Source organism: Peromyscus maniculatus, chromosome 21 (assembly GCF_049852395.1).
Source record: "Peromyscus maniculatus bairdii isolate BWxNUB_F1_BW_parent chromosome 21, HU_Pman_BW_mat_3.1, whole genome shotgun sequence".
Classification (NCBI taxonomy): domain Eukaryota; kingdom Metazoa; phylum Chordata; class Mammalia; order Rodentia; family Cricetidae; genus Peromyscus; species Peromyscus maniculatus.
This window is the reverse complement of record NC_134872.1, coordinates 5,702,611-5,723,819: the sequence shown is the minus strand read 5'-3', so window position 1 is coordinate 5,723,819 and position 21,209 is coordinate 5,702,611. Positions and strand designations below refer to the sequence as shown.

General features: G+C 52.8%; 1 protein-coding gene across 1 annotated transcript in view; it reads right to left on the bottom strand.

Moving 5' to 3' along the window:
* Pacsin1 (protein kinase C and casein kinase substrate in neurons 1) overlaps positions 1–20,781 on the bottom strand; it is a 45,071-nt gene extending 24,290 nt beyond the window's left edge. Inside the window, exon 1 of the mRNA XM_076558347.1 lies at positions 20,424–20,781. The gene's annotated coding sequence lies outside the window, so the exon portion shown is untranslated. The remainder of the gene's footprint in view (positions 1–20,423) is intronic.
* Positions 20,782–21,209: the final 428 nt, after the last annotated feature.

The window sequence follows — 21,209 nt, the reverse complement described above, 5'->3', positions numbered from 1 at the left end:
GCCAGCCCGGTCTACATAGTGAGTTCTAAGACAGCCAGGGCTACATAATGAGACCCTGTCTCAAACAAACAAGTCAATCCCCAGTTTCCTTAATACCGCAGCTTTGGTTACCAACGGGACCTTCCTGCACCACCAAGTCAAAGGGACAGACAGCACTAAGAGAAACCACCAGAGCACACGACACAAGGCTGGGTGTGGCTCACCCGCCAGAGTGCTGGCCTAGCATACATGAAGCCCCGGCTTCCATCTCCAGCACCCCAGGGGTGCTCAGGAGACAGAGGCAGGAGGGTCAGAAATTCAAGGTCATCCTTGGCTACACAGTGAGTCCAAGGCTAGCCTGGGCTATATAAGACCCTTTCTCAAAAGGAGTTAAAAAAAAAAAAAAGGCTGGGGGGCAGCCTCAGCCATTAAAGGCTAAAGTTCACAACCAAAGAGTAAAAAGAAGGAAAGGGGAGGGGAGGGAGGAGACAGAAGGGGAGGGAGAGGAGGGGGGAGGGGAGGGAGGGGAAGTGCAAACATGTCCAGTGCCCAGGGTGATGGAGCCCAAGGCACATTCCTGCACATCACACTCCAGTCTCCTCTGTTGTGACAGGGGCAGAGACTCAGTTCTTTGACAAAAAGAAAACAAACAAACAAACAAACACGATCCCCCAAGTGTAAAACCCACACTTAGGGATGCAGCAGCCTCCACCGTCATGAGCTATATTTAGAGATGACACTCCCCTGCTCCGATAAAAACAGCATTAGCAGTAACACGAGGCAAACTGAGCCCAGCCTGCCCCCCCCCCCAGAGGACTGGGGGCGGTGCCTTCGATCATGCCGACCCCCAGGCACCCTGAGACCGGCGACTCCTGCATCTGTTTCCGCTGCTTCAACTATTCTGCTAGTTCTGCTGTTGCAAGGGGGCGGTGGGGCAAGGCAGGAGGGGCACCAGACTCACGCGTGGAAGTCAAGTCTGTGCCCCGCAGCCTTTCCTCCGCTGCCGTCCCGACCGGGTCCCCACTGCATGTGGGAGAGGGAACCAGGGTGTGGCCCAGTGGTGTGCATGTACTTAGCATGTGTGCGGGAGAGCCTGGTTCCGTCTTCAGTGCAAGTCACATATGGGGGTGACAGGGGGCACACACACACACACACACATACACACACACACACACACACATATGGGTAGAGGGGAGTACAGGGGGCACACACACAGAGACTGGTCTCCAGCAAGGTTGCACACACATATGCACATACACACATGCACACACACACACACACACACACACACACACACACACACGGGTAGTGGGGGGTACAGGGGGCACACACAGAGAGATTGGTTTCTAGAAAAGTTTCTTGACTCAGCACTGGTTGATGCATGGGGCTGTCCTGGCACTATGGGACCTGAGCAACATTTCTGGCCTCCCTCTACCAGGAACTAGCAGCACCCACCTACAGACATGTTAAAAATATGCAGACATTGTCAACTGTCCCCTGGGAGCAACTAATCCCAGACTGATGTGGCCAAAGCTTTTCAGCAGAAGTGGGCACTTGTTAAAGCATAAACAACAGGCTGCTGCTGTGGCTCAGGCCTGCCATCCCAGCTTGGGAGGTTGAGGCAGGAGGATGGCTAGTTCAAGGCCTGCCTGGGCTACAAAGAGATGAAAGCCAGACTGGATTAATTCAAAGAGACCCTGTCTCAAAACAAAAACTAAAAAGCAAGTTGAGTCGGTGGTGGCCCACACTTTTAATCCCAGCACTCAGGAGGCAGAGGCAGGCGGATCTCTGAGTTCGGGGCCAGCCTGGGCTACAGAGCAAGTTTCAGGACAGCCAGAGATAACACAGAGAAAACCTGTGCTGAAAAAACAAAAAACCAAAACAAGAATAAGTGTCCTTAATGGCTGAATCATCTCTCCAGCTCACTAAGGAGCCCTGGCCACACTGGCCTTTAAAGGTGGGTGCTGGGGACTTGAACTCAGGACCTCATGCTTCTTTCACTTAGCACAGTGTCTTCCATGTCACCCATGCAGTAACATGTATCAGCCTTGTCAGAGCTCGGTAATATTCCATGTTATATGCACACCATGTTCTGTTGATCCGTTCATCCACTAATGAACAGCAGAGCTACTTTTACCCTTTAGCTGTTGGGAACAACAGCACTTTGGGCCCAGTATCGATCAGTCTCTCTTTAAAAGGAGTCTTTGAGGGGCTTAAAGTTTCCAGTACCCAGAAATTGAATTGAAAACAAAGATTTAAATTCCTGGATCACATGGAGGACCAGCTGCTCGCCCGCCCTGATGGCGGCGCGGCTTTCTAGTCCCATGCAAGCAAGGCACAGGGTCCCAGTTTTGCAACATCCTCTCCAACAATGACCATTTTCTATTTTTAGGCTAATGGCCGTTACCAGTGAGTGTGAAGCGGCATCTTGTTGGGGACTTGATTTGCATTTTGCTAGCGATTACTGACCTTGGACACTGTTTCACCGGCCATCTGCATGTCTTCTCAGGAGAAATGTCTATTCAAGCTCCTTTCCTGCTTGTTTTTGGTTTTATTTTTGCAGAGCTGGGGGTGGAAGCCAGAGCCTTGCGAGTGCCCAATCATCCAGCGACAATGTTTTTTATTGTTTTTTATTTTTATTTATTTATTTTTTTGAGATAGGGTCTCACTCTATAGACCAGGCTGGCCTTGAACTCAGAGATCCACCTGTATCTGCCTCCCAAGTGTGCACCATCACAGCCCTGCTAAAAAGTATTAATTTTTATTACATTTCTGTGTGTCTATGTCCAGTGTGTGTGGATGTCCAGGGAGGGTGGGAGAGTGTCATTCCCCTTGGAGATGAAGTGCCAGGCTGTTGGAGCCGCCTGGTGTGGGGGCTGGGAAGAGATCACTGGCAAGAGCAGCTGGTGCTTCCAACCGCTGAGTCTTCTCTCCGGTCCTATATGCTCATTTTCTTGCTTTTGTTTTGAGACAGGGTCTAACTATGTGGCCCTGGACGGCCTAGAACTCACAGAGATCCTCCTGCCTCTGCCTCCTGAGTGCTGGCATTAGAGTTGGGAGCCACCATGCCTCATACCCGGCTGCATGCCTGCTTTAAACTGTTGTTGAATCATGTACGTTCTGTATAGCTGGGCACAGTGGCTCACGTCTGTAATACCAGCACACAGCGAAGGCTGGAGGATAAAAAATTCAAGGTCAGCCTAGACAACCCAGTGAGTGCCACAGCACACACGTGGAGGTCAGGAGACAATGTGCACAGGTCAGTTCTCTCCTTCCGCCATGTGGGTCCCTCCTGGTGGGGGAGGGGCAGTCTTCAGGCTCGTCGGCAAGCGCCTTCACCTGGGGGGCCAGCTGCGTTTCTGCTTTTAGTTTACTTTCCTAATATTTTACTTTTAACGATTTATTTATTCTGTGTATATGAGTGTGTTGCCTCTGTGTGTGTGTGTGTGTGTGTGTGTGTGTGTGTGTGTGTGTGTGTGTGTGTGTGAGACTTTCGTAGGGATTGCTGAGGCGTTTTCTGGAGGGCCTGTCCACGTTATATCCACTTGACACAGGGAACCGTGGTTTGGATGCTGCTGATTCTGCCATGCAGCATGTCGGGGACCCACTGCTCTGTGGATCTGGGGAACCTGGGGGCCTCCAGGGAAATGTCTGCAGCAGGGCTGTGATCCCAGCACCCTCATCCAGCCCCAGCAGACACATCATCACACAACTAGACAGCAAGCCCAGGCGGCCTGGCACATCCAGCCTGCCGTGAGGAGTGTTTTTGCCGCCTGTGAGGCTGGCTCCTGTAGAGCTCCTGAGGACAGCGGCTGCAGCGGTGACTCACCCTGCCAGCCTCCTGGGACAGCCTCAGAGGGACAGTTTCCTTTGTCCTCCCAGCAGCCCCCCAAGGTACAAGAGAACATAGCATCAGCTTTACAGAAGGGGAAACTGAGGCCAGTCTCCTGTGTAAAATGGTGAGTTAGCAACAGAGACCCTCTGACTGAACTACGGATTGCAATCCAGGATGAACTGGTTTGCCTCAGCCTCCATCTTCCAGAAACGCCTCAGGACTGGCTCTGCCCACTTCCAGAACCCACCCCTTTCTCTTTCAAGGCTCTGTTCAGAAGCTGGACTGGACAGCAGAGTGCCTGTGGTTAGTGAGGTCAGAGCTTCTGCACCCCAATGTACTGGGGGCTCCCAAGCCTCACCAGGCCTGGGTCCCCAGAGTCTAACTGCACACTCTTTTTACTTGTAGCTCAGGCTGGCCTTGAACCCCTGTTCCTCCTGTGTCTCTCTCCCAAGTGCTGGGACGAAAGGCTTGCACCCACACGGTGGCTCCTGACCACCCGTAACTCCAGGTCCAAGGGAGCCAACCTTCTGGCTCTCCATGGGCATGTGGTGCAGACATACATGCAGGCAAAACATTCACACACATGAAATGAAATAAATAAGCCTTCAAAAACGTAAAAATAAATAAATAAAAAGGCTAACTGTCATAATGCACACCTTTAATTCTAGTATTCTGGAAGTGGAGACAGACAGATCTCTGAGTTCAAGGGCAGCCAGAGCTACATGGTAAGACCCTCTCTTAAAAATAAGTTAATTCATTAACTAACAGTAAGATAAAATAATAATAAAGGCCATAAAAATACGCAGTTGGAGTCCCATGAAGTGCCTCCGGGGCTGGAGAGCCATCTCTGGAGGAGTTTACACTTAAGACTGGCTGGCCACTGAGTGGTGCTCAGCCCCCCTCCCCAGGGGGTCCCATCTCCTCCAGAACCACACCCGGTGACAGGCCGAAGCGTTGTGGGTTTACACATCAGGCCTCACGATCCCACTGGAGCCCGTAAACCTCATGACTTCAGCTATGGCAGCCCCACTTCCTCAGGTGCCCGTGGCCAGCTGAACAGGGCTCATCCTGCTGGCGGACTAACCGCCCCCCCCACCCCCCCACCCCCCACCCCCCACCCCCCACCCCCCACCCCCCACCCCCGTCTCCACAGAGCGAGCCTGAAGCAAAGCCACGCTGCCCACAGAGGTTTCTGAGGAAGGGCTGTTACGATTGGGCAGAAGTCTGTGGGTGGGTGTCCCTGGTATCCCCTCCCTACCCTGTGCTGACAGGGAGAGACAGTGCCACCATGGTGCTGTAGCTCATCATTGGCCCGGCCCTTGGAAGCTTCCCCAAGCAGAGTGAACTGTTACCAGAGCAGAGACTTCCCACAGCTAGAGAAGGACCGGACCGCAGGGGATGCTGGGAGTGCCTGGGACTGCCCTGCCAGGGCTTGGGCACTTTTAGTACACCTGGTAGATGTGGGCTCACAGCTCAGCCCTTCCTCTGGGTATTGCCCTTGGCTAAAGGGAAGAGCCTGGCCCATGGTTATCCCTTCTCCCTGGGGACAGCCTGTGCCCTGTGACTGGCCAGTGAGGAGGTATAAAGACCTGGCCCCCATCTCAATATGGGACAACTCTCAGGATTGGCCTGGGTCAACTGAGGCCTTCTACTGTGTCTTCTGCTTCAACACAATCCAATCTCACTAGGTCCTATGAGCAACTTCCTGCAGCTAAATCTCCTGTATCCAAACCTTCTTCACCCAAAGTCCAGCTAAGACTTTCTTCCCCGACCCCCACTCCCCCAGGCAGGGGTTCTCTGTGTAGCCCTGGCTATCCTGGAACCCGCTCTATAGACCAGGTTGGCCCTGAACTCACAAAGATCCGCCTGCCTCTGTCTTCCGAGTGCTGGGATTAAAGATGTGTGCCACCAGGCACTGGCTCAGCTAAGACCTTAACATTTTAGTGTCTGCACACTGGTGACAAGCTTTAACTGTGAGGTTGGAGGGGACAAACCGCCACACAGGGGATGTGCCCCATCCTGAGACCCCCTCCAAACACCAATCCTGCCCTTCCTGGCCAGTTACCACCTCCCTCCTGTTTTCTCATCTGCAGAGCAGGGATGGTGGCACCCACGTCACACGGTGGCCGTGGGAGGTCGTGGAAGATGCCTCATAGCACCTTTCTCCCCCAATCTGACAAACATGCTACTTATTTTGAGAAAAGGGGAGCAGCCAAAGACAGTGCCCCACATTGCTCCCTGCTTTCTGGTCCCTGTCCCACCATGCTCTGCCTTTTCCCACAAAACAAAAGATGTTTCTTCTGTCCCCCATTGAGAGAGAGACTGTCCTTTCTCCCATGTAAAAGAAAAAGGGACCAGGGATGGTGTTTTAGGACTTAAACAACATCCAGACACACAGACACACACCACATACACACACACACCCCCACACACACACATAACTCATGTTTTGCCCAAGGAGGCCAAAAGCGGGCATCAGATCCCTGGGAACTTAAGTAAGGGACTGTTCTGAGCCACTCTGTGGGTGCTGAAGATCAAAAGTAACAAGTGCTCTAAGCCGTGGAGACACCTCTGCAGCCTCCTTTTATTTTTAAGACAGTGTTAGGGTGGCTTAGTTAGGGCGTCTATTGCTGTGATGAGACACCATGACCACAGCAACTCTTATAAGGGAAAACCTTTAATTGGGGCTGGCTTACAGTTTCAGAGGTTTAGTCCATTATCATCATGGCAGGACATGGCCGCATGCAGGCAGACATGGTGCTGGAGAAGGAGCTGAGAGTTCTACATCTTGATCTGCAGGCAACAGGAAGTAAACTGTGTCTACACTGAGCATAGCTTGAGCGTAGGAGACCTCAAAGCCTGCCTCCACAGTGACACACTTCCTTCATCAAGGCCACACCTACTCCAACAAAGTCACACCTCCTAATAATGCCACTCCCTATGAGCTTATGAGGTCAATTACATTCAGACTCCCACATAAGGTCACAGCTAAAGTGATCAGGAGACACAGACATCTCCCAGCCTCTCCCGACAGGGTCTCCCCCACCTAGAGCACCCTGCACCCAGGAGGCACAGACATCCCCCAGCCTCTCCCGACAGGGTCTCCCCCACCTAGAGCACCCTGCACCCAGGAGGCACAGACATCCCCCAGCCTCTCCCGACAGGGTCTCCCCTACCTAGAGCACCCTGCACCCAGGAGGCACATCTGTCACAACTGACCCCCCACGGAGGCATCATCACTTTCCACACTCACAGTCTGCTGGGGTTCACACTGGCGCTGCAGAGTCCACAGGTTTTGACAGGTGTGACGATGACGGGCATCTGCTGTGACAGGACCACACAGAGTGGCTGTCTTGCTCTGAAAGGTCTGTCCATCCAGCCCATGCCTGTTAAGCTCCTGGCACCATTGCTCTCTCTAGTGTCTGCACACTCTTCCTTCCCTTGGCCCTCACACAGCCACGGAGCCTTCCCGGTGGATCGGTGGATCGCTAACTCTGTAATGCATTTGAGCTTCAGCCTTGCCCTTCCAAGCCTTAATGGCTCAAGTCTTTGAGTGCTAAACAATTGTCTGGACAAACTGCCCACCACTCACTAACTTCTTAAGGGCATCCTGACCGCTTCTAAGTCCTGGCACTTCCTTGACATTTGTAACCCACCACGGCGTATTAAGGCCCCAGGAGTTCTTCTGTAAAGAAAACTCTTAACTGGGTGTGGCAGCCCATGCCTGTCATCCCAGCCCCTGAGAGACAGAAGCGGGAGGAGGGGAGTTTGAGGCCAGCCTGGGCTACGTGAGACCTTGTTTCAAAAGTAAAGGAGGGGTTGGTGAGTGGCTCAGCAGGTAGCGGCACCAGCTGACACACATCTGCCCACCCGAGTTCAACCCCTCGGACCCCCGTGGTGAAAAGGAGAAGCAACTCTGTCCTCTGACCCCACCTGGATGCCATGGCGGGTATGTGCACATGCATACAAATAAATTCAATGTAATTTTAAAGAGTGATAAAGCTTTTATATTTAAAAAGGGGGGGGGGCTGGAGAGATGGCTCAGAGGTTAAGAGCACTGACTGCTCTTCCAGAGGTCCTGAGTTCAATTCCCAGCAACCACATGGTGGCTCACGACCATCTGTGCCCTCTTCTGGCCTGCAGATAGAATACAGTATACATAATAAATAAATCTTTAAAAAAAATTAAAAAAAAAAAAACAGGCATGGGTTTGGACATACCTCAATTGGTAGGGTCCAATTTATGCTGCTCGCCTAGCATGCATGAGGTCCCAGATTCTGTCCTGAGCACCAGAGAAGCTGGGCGTGGGTGACGCAAGCCTGTGCACACTGGAGGAGTCAGGAGCAGGACGATCAGGTGTTCAAGGTCATCTTTGGCTACACAGTGAGTTTGAAGCCAGTCTGGGATACATGAGACCCCGTTTCAACAAAAGGAACAAACCCCCCTCACATAAACGTTCCCTGAGTGTTGCCAAGGGGGCAGAGCCCTTGAGGGCGCCCCCACACCTCAGGCAGCTTCTGCCTCCACTGTCCCGGCCTTGTGGAGCAGCGAGTGGTCAGAGCGCCGTGGGAGCTGGACAGTGGGGAACAGGGAGAGAAGGGGCTGGAGAAGAGACTCTAGGGCAGGCCCCATCTGGTTTCTCCTGCTCACGCCCATCTCCCGGGCAGCCTGGCTCTGCCCTGATTACCTCCTCAGTATCTCAAGACTTGATTCCTGCGAGTCTGGCTTCAAGCCCCTGGCAGCGGCCAGCCATTCTCAGCATCTAGGACCCTATTGTTGGTCCAGCCCAGCCCACTGGGCTCGCCAAGCCGCATGTGCCCAGGGGAGAGGAGGCACCAACCATGCACCTGAGCATGGGAACATGGGAACAGGGTAGAGATGAGGCCGGGACCCCGTGACACAGGGAGGATCCATCAGAGGAGCCCGCCAAATAGGGCAGGTGAGATGGCAACCGGTCACCCAATACCCAGCTCGGGCAGGGCAGGGGGGCTGGAGCCTGATGGGGCCGGTGATAGGGAGACACTGGATACCCTGCTGGAGGAATGGGGGGGGGGGGCGGAGGGACGACGGCAGGAGGAAAAAGGCCTCGGCACAGTCTGGCACTGGAATCACACACTCCTGAGGGACCGTGGCTGGAAGCATGAGGCCCCTCTGTGGCTCAATCTACCCATCTGCAACTGGAAATGGAGGCCTGGGGCTGTAGCTCAGTGGGGGAGCACTTGCCCAGCATACTGGGCTCTGAGTTGTATCCCAGCACTGTAAAAAAATAAATAAATAAATAAATAAATAATAAAATAAAATAAAACAAGGCTAACCAAGCAGCCGGGGGACTGTAAACCGTGAAGGAGCCCAGCGGAGCGCCCAGCACGAGGCTGCCACTGGGAAGCCGGGCTGCAGAGGCTCTTCAGGGGAACCGGGGTGCTGGGCAGAAGCACCAGGTAACAAGGACAGAGCGTGTCCTTCACTACTGAACAGGCAGCACTCAGGCCACGCTCAACACTGACTCATTCAGCATCTGGTGCAGTGAGCACACAGCTGGGAGCCGGCAGCCTCCAGCCTGGAAGGACACACTAGGCAGAGCACGCCACCAACAGAGCCACATCCCCACCTGACATTTTAAGACAGGGTCTCCTACAGCCCAGGCCGGCCCGGAACTCGCTCTGTAGTAGAGGAGGACCTTGAACTCCTGACCCTCCTATATCCATCTCCCAAGCAGGAACCTGGCTTGCTTGCTTGCTTATTTATTTATTTATTTATTTATTTATTTATTTATTTATTTATGTGTTTGTTTGTTTGTTTGTTTGTTTTTTTCCAGACAGAGTTTCTCTGTGTAGCACTGGCTGTCCTGGAACTCACTCTGTAGACCAGGCTGTCCTAGAACTCAGAGAGATCCACCTGTCTCTGTCTCCCGAGTGCCGAGACTAAAGGCGTGGGCCACTGTGCTGGCTGGGGCCTTTCTTTGTTTACAGGGCTTGTGTTTCGTTCCGAGTGGCAGGGAAGTCACTAAAGAGTGGCAGAGAACAGGGATAGTTCCTCAGCTCAGGAGGAGCCGGCAGTCCTGAGGTAGCAGCCCAGAAGGAAGCATCTGGTGGAGGCTGAGAGGAGGTTGGGGCAGGGTGTGGATTCTGGGGGTCCTGAGGGCGGAGCTGAGATGTTTCCTGCAGCTGGCAGCACCAGGGGACAGATGGACCCAGCTGCCAACTCAGAGAGGACAGAGGGCCTCTGGACAGCACGGTGGCGCTGCAGTCAGCAGAGGCAGGCTGTGGCCTGTTCAGACAGGGCAGATGGCTGCTCACCAAGGAGCGAGAGGAGGCAGAAGACACGTAGGAAAGGGACCCAGGGCCTCAGCCAGTCACAGAGCACAGGCCTGAGCTGGGTCTTCTGTTCCCTTCTTTTGACTGTTGTTTTGAGACAGGCTACTCATGTAGCCCAGGCTACCCCCAAATCTGACATGTATCGGAGGCTAACCTAAATTCCTTATTCTCCTGCCTCCACATTCTAGGTGCTGGGATTATAGGTGTGCACCACTACACCCAGCTCTTAAACTAGAAGAGAGGTGGTGAAGGGGGAGGGGGAGAGAATGAAGAGGAACAGAGGAGAGGAGAGGAGGGAGAGGGGAGGGGAGGAGGGAGAGGAGAGGGGAGGAGGGAGGGGAAGAGGATCCATCTGAGACAACAGGAAATGGGAGTCCTGAATGACAACTGATGACATTAATGAATTGTTCCCTCTTAGGTATAATAAATCGTAGGCGATTCAGCGAGACAAAGTCTCTTGGGATGAAGGTAGAGCTCACTGGTAAAGCCCTGTCCTAGCATGTGAAAGGCTCTGTCTCCAGTGCTACGGCCAGGAGGAGCAGGGGGAGGAGGGAATGCAGAAGAAAAACGGAGAAAATTGCCCAGAGAAAGTCCTTATCTTGGGCGGACAACGTGGCTCAGTGTGTAAAGGTGCTGCCAAGGCCGATAACCTGAGTTTGATCCCTGAAACCGACATGGTAAGAGAGAACTGACTCCAGCAAGTTGTCCTCTGACCCCCACATAAGTGTGTGTGTGTGTGTGTGTGTGTGTGTGTGTGTGTGTGTGTGTGTGCTTGACGCACATGCACACACAAAAGGAATTTAAATATTTAGTAGTAAAATATTTTTTAAATTATTTATTTGTAGCAGGTAGATGCTGGCACACACCTTTAGTCCCAGCACTCGGGAGCCAGAGCCAGGTGGGTCTCTGAGTCCAAGGCCAGCCTGATCTACAGAAAGAGTTCCAGGACAGCCAAAGCTACACAGAGAAACACTATCTTGAAAAAAAAATTAAAATATTATTTACTCGTTTATTTCATGTGTATGTATGTGTCTCTGTGTGAGTTCACGTGCACTACATGTATTCAGCGCCCTTGGAGTCCAGAAGAAGGCATGGGATCTGCTGAATCTGGGGATACAGATGTCTGTGAGCTGCCATGTAGGTGCTGGGAACTGAACCTGGGTCCCCTGCAAGAGCAGCCAGTGTTCTTAACTACTCAGCATTTCTCTAGCCTCATTTAAGAAACTCCTTAAGCCCAGGCATGGTGGGACACGCCTTTAATCCCAGCGCTCAGAGGCAGAAGCAGGTGGATCTCTGTGAGTTCCAGGCCAGCCTGGTCACATAGCAAGTTCCAGGACAGTCAAAGCTACATAGTGAGACCCTGTCTCAAAAAAACAAACAAAGAGGGGGCTGGAGAGATGGCTCAGAGGTTGAGAGCAGTGGCTGCTCTTCCAGAGGTCCTGAGTTCGGTTCCTAGCAACCACATGATGGCTCATAACCATTTATAAAGAGATCTGGTGCCCTCTTCTGGCCTGCAGGTGTACATGCAGACAGAACACTGTATAATAAATAAATAAATCTTTAGAGAAAAAAAAATTTAAAAAAAAAACAAACAAAAAAACAAATTTCAAAGCCCTTATTTTAGAGCTGTGTCCTGAGATTTTATTTGAATGATCAAATTATTGGAGAAGGCAGACAAGGGAGAGGTAGACATAAATGCCACTTTCCCTATGCATATAAATTATATTTTTGGCAATAAAAAATTTACAAATAGAGTTGGAGAGATGGCTCAGCAGTTAAGAGTACTGGCTGCTCAGAGGACCTGAGTTCGATTCCCAGCACCCACACAGCAGCTCATAACCATCTATAACTATAAACCCATGAATTCTGATGCCCTCTTCTGGGGTGCAGATGTACATGCAGACAAAACACCCATATACATAAATAAATACGTCTTCATTGTTGTTTTTCCAGACAGGGCTTCTCTGTGTAGTCCTGGCTGTCCTAGAACTTGTTCTGTAGACCAGGCTGTCCTGGAACTTGTGCCTCCATGTCCCTTAATAAATAAATCTTTATTTAAATTTTACAAATTGCTGGGTTTGGTGGCACACAGCTTTGATCCCAGCACTCGGGAGGCAGAGCCAGGTGGATCTCTGTGAGTTCAAGGCCAGCCTGGTCTACAGAGTGAGTTCCAGGATAGGTTCCAAAACTACACAGAGAAACCCTGTCTCAAAAAACCATTTAAAAAAATTTACAAATTAAAGACAGAGGAGATTTGTCAAGTCCTAGAGCTAATCCCTAGCCACCTATCCCCAACAAAAAGAAAATATACAAGAGGATGAGCCAGAAGAATTCTAAGGTGAAAGCCAGCTACAGAGGAAGCTCAAAGGGAGTCTAAACAATTTAGTGATAACCTGTCTCAAAATAAAGTAGGACTAGCCTGGTCTACACAGCAAGTTCTAAGCCAGCCAAGGTGACCAAGTGAGACCCCCGTCTCAAATAAATAAAGGATTTTTTAAAAGGCAGAAGAGAAAACAGCCCAAGAGAGGCCCTAAGTGGCCCAAAGACCCTCAGTGAGTCAGTATGGGGTCCTTAGCCTGGACTCCCAGCCCTGCCTTCCCACCCTGCCATAGCCACCTCTTTGGTGACAGTGACCCAGGAAAGTCACGGATGGCATGTGAGCCCCCAGAAAGGCTCAGGTGCTGCAGAATGAGGCTGAGGAATGAAGGGTCTCCTCAGGGCTCTGTGAGGACTGGTTGAGGCCTGGGCCACCTGTTCTAGAAGGTTCAATGAAGCAAGTCATTTAAAATGTCTATCATCAGTGCCAGGCATGCTGGGTACACGCCTATAATCCCAGCTCTGAGGAGGGGGAAACAGGAGGATCAGAAGTTCAAAGCCAGCCTGGGCTACATGAGACATTATTTAAAAACAAAGAAAGAGCCGGGCGGTGGTGGTGGTGGCGGCGGCGGCGGCGGCGGCGGCGGCGGCGGCGGCGGCGGCGGCGGCGGCGGCGGCGCACGCCTTTAATCCCAGCACTCGGGAGGCAGAGGCAGGCGGATCTCTGTGAGTTCGAGGCCAGCCTGGACTACCAAGTGAGTTCCAGGAAAGGCGCAAAGCTACATAGAGAAACCCTGTCTCGAAAAACCAAAAAAAAAAAAAAAAAACACAAAGAAAGAGGAAGGAAGGAAGGAAGGAAGGAAGGAAGGAAGGAAGGAAGGAAGGAAGGAAGGAAGGAAGGAAGGAAGGAAGGAAGAAGCCAACAAGCAGCCAGGCAGTGATAGTGCACACCTGCTGTGGGATGTTCTGTATGTCCTGTAGGAGCCCTTCTTGGGTTCCTTGTGGCGTTACCCAGCAGTTCCACATAGAGGATCATTAGGACCATGGGCCTGAGTGCAGGTGTCTGAGATGGTCTGCACTTGGCTGTGCTGGGGGATGGTCTGTATGTCCAGTTGCTCTGATTGGTCAATAAATAAAACACTGATTGGCCAGTGGCCAGGCAGGATGTATAGGCGGGACTAACAGAGAGGAGAAATAACAGGAAGGCAGAAGGAGACACTGCCAGCCGCCACCATGACAAGCAGCATGTGAAGACACCAGTAAGCCATGAGCCATGTGGCAAGGTATAGATTTATGGAAATGGATTAATTTAAGCTATAAGAACAGTTAGCAAGGGCTGGAGAGATGGCTCAGAGGTTAAGAACACTGGCTGTTCTTCCAGAGGTCCCGGGTTCATTTCCCGGCACCCACATGGTGGCTCACAGCCATCTGTAATGAGATCTGGCTCCTTCTTCTGGCCTGCAGAGATACATGCAAACAGAACATTGTATACATAATAAATAAATCTTTAAAAAAAAAAAAAAAAAAAAAAAAGAACAGTTAGCAAGAAGCCTGCCATGGCCATACAGTTTGTAAGCAAAATAAGTCTCTGTGTTTACTTGGTTGAGTCAGAGCGGCTGTGGGACTGGTGGGTGACAAAGATTTGTCCTGACTGTGTGGGCAAGGCAGGAAAACTCTAGCTACACACACCTTCAATCCCAGCACTCAGGAGGCAGAGGCAGTCAGATCTCTGAGATGGAGGCCAGCCTGGTCTACATAGCGAGTTCCAGGACAGTCAAGACTACACAGAGAAACCCTATCTAGAAAAACCCAAACAAACAAACAAACGAATGAATTAAATGTCCACATCATCAATTACCTGCTGTCTCACCAATCTCTTGGCTCTATCCCCCTCAGTCCTGCCTGGATCTCCTCCCCAGCCCCCAACGTCTGTTCCTGCTTTAAGTCAGCCTGCAATGCCCCCTCCCCTCTTTAGACAAACCATCCTTTCCTCTGAATCTGCTGCTCACACAGTGGCCACCCAGCATTCAGCATCCCTGCCCAAGCTCTGAGACCAGTGACGGCCCCAGCCTGGCTAGAGGTGAAGTCACCTGCTCTACCCTATCCATATGTGCTCCCCCCGCCCCCGCCCTGCAGTGTCCCCAGGCACCTACAACAGTGCCTGGTACACAGCAGAGGGTGGCTGACTGAACAGCAGAAGGAAGAAGCCCCTACACTTGGCGTGGGTGGGTCTGACCGTATCAGGTCCTCCTGGGTGCAGCTGGCTGGCCATTGATGTCCAGCCAAGACTAAGACTGCACCTGCTGGGATCATCCCAAAGTGGGATTGCCAAAAAAGGGGGTGCCAGCGCCCTCTCCCCCAGAGATGCGAGGGTTTGTCCTCCACACCCAATGCCAGGAAAAGGCTTACTGTTAGGATTTGTGCTGGCTGGATTAACCTTATTTAGAAGCTCCACCTCTCCTGGGCATCTGAATGGGCAAGCACTCTCTATTCAAACTGCTCTGTGGGCTGGGGCGCTGGCCCAGGGGGTAACAGGCTTGCCCTGTGAGCATCCGCCCCGAGTCGGAATCCTGGGAACACACTTGGAGCTGGGCATGGCAGTGTCTGTAATCCCAGTGTTCCTACAGGGAGACAGAAGAGCCGTGAGGACCCCGGAAGTCTGGACAGAGCAGCACAGAACAAGAGACCATGTCTGAAGCAAGGTGGCCTGCGAGGCCTGAGTCGACCCCTAACCGCCACACTTGCACATTGTACACAAGCGCGTGTGTTCGTACGCGCGCGCGCGCGCGCGCGCGCGCGCACACACACACACACACACACACACACACACACAATCTGTTAATTCTGTTCATTTCAAACAATCACCCAGAAACCCTCCACCAGGACAGAAAAGCAGCAAATAGGAGACTCTGCCCTCTTCTAACCAGCCTAGAGAGGCCAAAGGCCCCCGGGACAATTCAGATTACAGATAAAAGGCAAATCAAGCTTAAATCATCGCACTTATTTATTTACTGTGGAGGGGTGTGAGTGCGTGCCACAGTGCACACACTCATAGGGGCTCACAGGACGATGTGTTATTTTCTTCTACCCTGCGAGTTCCCAGTCTTGGCAGCCGGCATCTTTACCCTCCGAGGGGCAAAAGTCCCAGATAAAAATGTTCCTATAAGAGCTAAGTCGAGTACTGTCATGGGAGAACATGGAGCAGGTGCTCTGTCATCAAGATATCATGAAAAACGCTCTTTTAAATACAAGTATGTAATGCAACGTTTGGGATTTTGTTTTGTTTTGTTTGTTTTTGTTTTGGTTTTTTGAGACAGGGTTTCTCTGTGTAGCTTTGGAGCCTGTCCTGGAACTCACTCTGTAGACCAGGTTGGCTTCGAACTCACGGAGACATACCTCCCTCTGCCTCTCGAGTACTGGGATTAAAGATGTGTGCCACCACCACTGGGCTTGGAATATATTTATGGTAAAAATGAACCAATAAATTTGTTTCTCTGAACTTCATTTTTAGTGCTGGGATTTAACCCAGGGCCTCAGGCACGCTACACAAGTACTTTACTGTTGAGCCACATCCCTGATCAAAATCAGATTTTACCGTTTAATCAAGCACCCTGTGTTTTATCTTACAGCCCTATCCCAGCATTTAATTTTGTTTGATATATTTATTTGATTCTATGTGTATAAGTGTTTTGCATGCATGGATCCCTGTGTACCACGTGCGCCTGGTACCTGATGAGGTCAGTGCAGCTGGTACCTGACGAGAAGAGGGTTCCAGATGCTCTGGGACTGAAGCACAGTTTTGATCTGCCATGTGGGTGCTGGGAGTCACACCCAGGTAGGTCCTCTGCCAGAGCAGCCAGTGCTCTTAACTAGTAAACCGTCCTCCCACCAACATTTTCACAGGAAGTGAGGCTTAAAAGGTAGCCAGGGCCTCTGGTCCTCCCAGCCCTCGGGAACCCCGGTTTGAAGGTGTGTGGCATCTCTCCAACCCCACAGACCCACTCCCCTTCTGACTGGCAGCACTCACTTGGCTGGCATCCAAGCTCCCGCCTCCTCAGCCCACCTCCACCCTTCCTCTACTCTTCTTGGAAGTGAGCATCATCTATTGCCCTGGCTGCTGGGTCCCCTCTATAGATGCCCTGCACGGGTCCCCAGCAGCCTGCCTGCGGATGCTGGGACCTAACTGGACACACCTCTGAAACAGTCCCTCCAGCTGTTCAGAGCCTGTGGGGTCATCTGCGATTGCCACTGAACTGAGGCTCTGCTTCTGTGGGTGGGTGGCTCCTGCTGGGGTACCTCTTGGGACCCTGACCATCCCACCCCAGTCTTTGATGACAATAAAACCAACAGCAGGGTACACATGGCAAGCAGATGTCTCCAATGATGGCTAACGGCTTTCCAGTCCTATGTGAATTTCTAAATTATCCACAGCAAACACCAGTTACTTTATAATAAGAAAAAAAAATGGAGGGCTGGAGAGAAGGCTCAGTGGTTAAGAACACTGGCCGCTCTTCCAGAGGAACCAGGTTCAATTCCCAACACCTACATGGTGGCTCACAACTGTCTGTAACTCCTGTTCCAGGAGATCTGACACCCTCACACAGACATACATGCAGGCAAAACACCAATGCACATAAAATACAAATAAATAAATCATTAAAAAAAGAAAAAATGAACAACAACCAAAAGCCAGGTGGTGTTGGCACATGCCTCTGATCCCAGCACCCAGGAGGCAGAGGCAGGAGGATCTCGGTGAGTTTGAGACCAGCCTGGTCTACAGAGTGAGTTCCAGTACAGCCAGGACTGTTATACAGAGGAAACCCTGTTTCAAAAAAAGAAAAAAGAAAAAATGAAAGCGTGTTGTTTGAAACAGTCTCATAACATGTAGCCAAAGCTGGCCTTGAATGATTAATTATCCTGTATCTGCCTCCCAACTGCTGATATTACAGATATGTATGCCACACCTGGCTTGAAAAGTCGTCTTTTTTTTTTCTTCTTTTATTTTACATTTATTTGCCACAGCGTGAGTGGAAGTCAAAGGACAATCTGTGGGCGTCAGTTCTCTCCTTCCACCATGTGGGTCCCAGAAATGGAACTCAAGTCATCAGACTTGGGGGCACATGCCTCTCTACCATCGGGGTCACCTCACAGGCCTGGAAGGTCATTCTTGCTCTGTTTTTCTTTAAGAAAAAAGCTCAGCAGTTAGTTAAGAGATCACATTGCTCTTGAAGAGGACCCAGTTCGGTTCCCAGCACCCACACTGGGCAGCTTCCCACCACCTGTAACTCCAGCTCCAAGGGATCCAACACCTTTGACCTCCACAGGCCCCTCCACTCACATGCACACCTACACCTAACAAAAAATAATAAAAAGACTCGGGAGGTAGAGGCAGGTAGATCTCTGTGAGTGTGAGGCCAACCTGCTCTACTAGGTGAGTTCCCAGGACAGCCCAAGGGCTACAGAGTGAGACCTTGTCTCAAAATAAATAAATAGCCGGGCGGTGGTGGCGCACGCCTTTAATCCCAGCACTCGGGAGGCAGAGGCAGGCGGATCTCTGTGAGTTCGAGGCCAGCCTGGGCTACCAAGTGAGATCCAGGAAAGGCGCAAAGCTACACAAGAGAAACCCTGTCTCGGAAAACCAAAAAAAAAAAATAAATAAATAAATAAATAAATAAATAAATAAATAAATAAATAATAGTAGTAATAATAATAATAATAATAATAGAAGAAATGTAAGTAAGAAAAATGTAGAACTAAGGTCCAGGGCTATCTACATAGCACAGAGGGAATGCCCTTGCCTAGAATCCTCCAGTGAGGGGATGGGGTAGGGCTCAGCAGAACATGCTTGTCATAGTAAGTTCCAGGCCCTTGGCTGGATCCTGTTCCTACCCAAGACACCCATTGCCTCAGCTCCTCCTCCTGCTTCCTTCCACAGGGGGGGGGGACACACCCCCAAATCGGCAAGCTCCTTCCCTGATGGTCCTGGCCCGCCAGGCCCACAGAAGTTTCACCTCTCCCGTGAGGTCTCCCACCGACACTCACTCCTACTGGGGAGGCAGGCATCTCCATCTCCTGGGGAGGGAGAGTCAAGGTGGAGCCACCATGTCAGGCTTTCACAAGTGAAGTGAAGTCTCTCTGGGTCAGGCCTTGGGGACACCGGGCCAGGACACACCCCCTGCATCCAAGGACTGACTCTATAACCCAGGGAAAGACGATGCTCAGAGTCTGAGGTAGTGTGATACCAGATGGTCCAAGGAGGGGAGAGGATGGCGTGGGGGACACAGCCCAGGAGACTTCCGAAGGTTTGCAGGTGAGGCCAGTGTGGCTTGGCTGAGGAACTGAAAGAGTCTCGGAGCTTTGGAGGGCAGAGCGGGGGTGAGATGGGGTCAGCTGACTGGGCACAGTGGCACAGGCTGGCCAAGAGGACCCTGCAAAGGCCCATGTCACCTTTACACACAGAGCCCACTGGGGGGAGAGAGCCAGGAGATCCAGGACAGCCTGGCTGGAGCCCACCCAGCCCTGAGCACGACCTGGATTGTCTGGTTATAGTTGGGACAGAGGGTCTGAGCGTAGCAACCCAGGAGAAATCACCAAGCCGGTGGCTTGAAGAAAGGGAGACCCTCAACAACAGGCCAGACTCCCCATGGACATTTGGGGGCCAACAAGACAGTCAGGAGCCAGCAGGGTGGAAGGCTGCCCTCAGCCCCAGGCCTAGAGGAGCTTCATGGCTCTTTGGTCCCTGGGGGAGAAGGGAGTGGGGGGGTGGGAAGGGGTGGGGGGTGGAGTAGAAAGACCAGAGGGGGCTCCCTTCCACCTTTCAGCTTGCTAGCAATTGCTGGGAATTTACATATTCATTCATTCATTCATTCTGCAAACATTTCTTCCGTGCTGAGCCCTTCTCAGCCGGTGGAGCAATGACAGAGACGAATCACATTCTCAGCCTGAAGACACTTTGGTCTAGAGGGCGACAGACCAGACATAAATAACCTCAAGGCTGACAGGGTCCAAGAACCCGGTGTGGGAGGCGGCCTCTCACCTGGGGCGTCAGGAAGCTACTTGGAGAGGGTGATCTGAGTAGCCAGGCACACATCTGATAAGAACCCCAGGCTGGGGGCAGAGCTTCCCAAACCGCTGGCAATCTGCACCCCAGCTGTGCCAGGGCCCCTGACAATGGTAGCTATTTCTGGTTGTGCCTAGAAAAAGAAGGTGGCCGCGCGCGTGTGTGACTTCCCCCCAGGCTGCAGAGCTGGGCTTGGGGGAGGTGGGGAAAAGCTGGGACTTAAAAGCTGGGGCTTGGAGCGGGGTCTAGCCAAGCTCTGGGGTTTGCCACCGTGTCCCAGACACATTAATGACCCCTTTAACCTTTCCACAGCCTCCTGAAAGGTGAGCGCCCCCGGGAGGCCGCCCCAACCGTGACCAAATGGTCTGAGGCTGGTAGAGGGAGGGCAGTGTGGCGCAGAGAGGATTCTGCTGCATCTGCGGGGGCCCTCAGCATCCCCACCGCCTCTCTCCTTCCACCTCCCACCCCAGCTGGTTGGGGGGAGGGGTCGGAAGCAAAGAAGGAAGTACCTGTAATCTAAACCAGACACGCCGGCTGTCTTCTCCCCAGCCCACTCTGATCCAGAAATAACAAACGCACCAAGCTGGCACCGGCCCACCCATCCCAGCTGGTCCCTGAAAAAACACACTCAACACCCGGGGCCAGGCCCCAGCTTCCCAACAAACCTCCTTCCTCCTGTTTCCTCAGGGTAAAGGGCTCCCCTTGAGCACCCGCAAGGGGCCTAGCTCAGGGCCATCCTGGCACTGCCTGGGTTAAGCCCGAGAGCATCCCCGGGTGCGCGCCCACTTCTCTCCAGGTACCTGTCCTCGGCTGTGTCCAACGCCATCACACGCTGGGGACCTGCATCCCTCACTGGGGCCCTGGACTCCGCGCACCCCCGCTCTACCCCGCGCTCGCTCCACGCTTTAGACCCCCTTACCTGGGCGCCGGAGCGCCTGACACCATCCGCGGCGGCGGGGGGCGAAGCGGGCGACAGCGGCCCGGCCTCAAGCCCGGACGGCTTCCCGGGGGAGGAGGAGGAGGCTGGCGCGACCGCCGCGCGTCTCTCCGGGGCTGCGGGAAGGAGGAAGGTCAGAGACTCCGCGGAGCGCAGCGCCGCGCGGGGGCGGAGGCGGCGCGGATTAGAGCGGCTTCTCCGCGAGCCAATGGCGGCGCGGTGGCTGCGCAGGTGGCCGCGCCGCGGTACCCGGAGGCCGCGCCCGCCCCGCCGCTTGCTCCCCAGCTCGATGTGTGGCTCCTGCGTGCTCCTAATCCCCGCGTCTCACGTGTGGGTGCACGCAGGATAGAGGCTTGCCTAGGTCTAGTCTTGGCGTGATGACCCCCTCCTCTACGTGTGTGTGTGTGTGTGTGTGTGTGTGTGTGTGTGTGTGTGTGTGTGTGTGTGTATGCACCGAGGACAAGCGCCTGCGTTCTAGTCCTGGGGGGGTGCATGCAGGACAGGGTCCTGCGGTCCTAGCCCAGGTGTGATGAGCCCTTCCTCTATGTGTGTGTGTGTGTGGGGTGTGTGTGTGTGCATGCAGGACAGGGGCCTGTGGTCTAGCCATCATGTGATGACTCCCTCTTCTATCCATGTGTTGGGGGGGGGGGGGTGCATGCCAGACAGGGGCCTGCGGTCTAGCCCAGGTGTGATGAGCCCCTGCTCTATGTGTGTGTGTGTGGGGGGGGGGGGTGCGCACATGCAGAACCGGGGCCTGTGGTCTAGCCA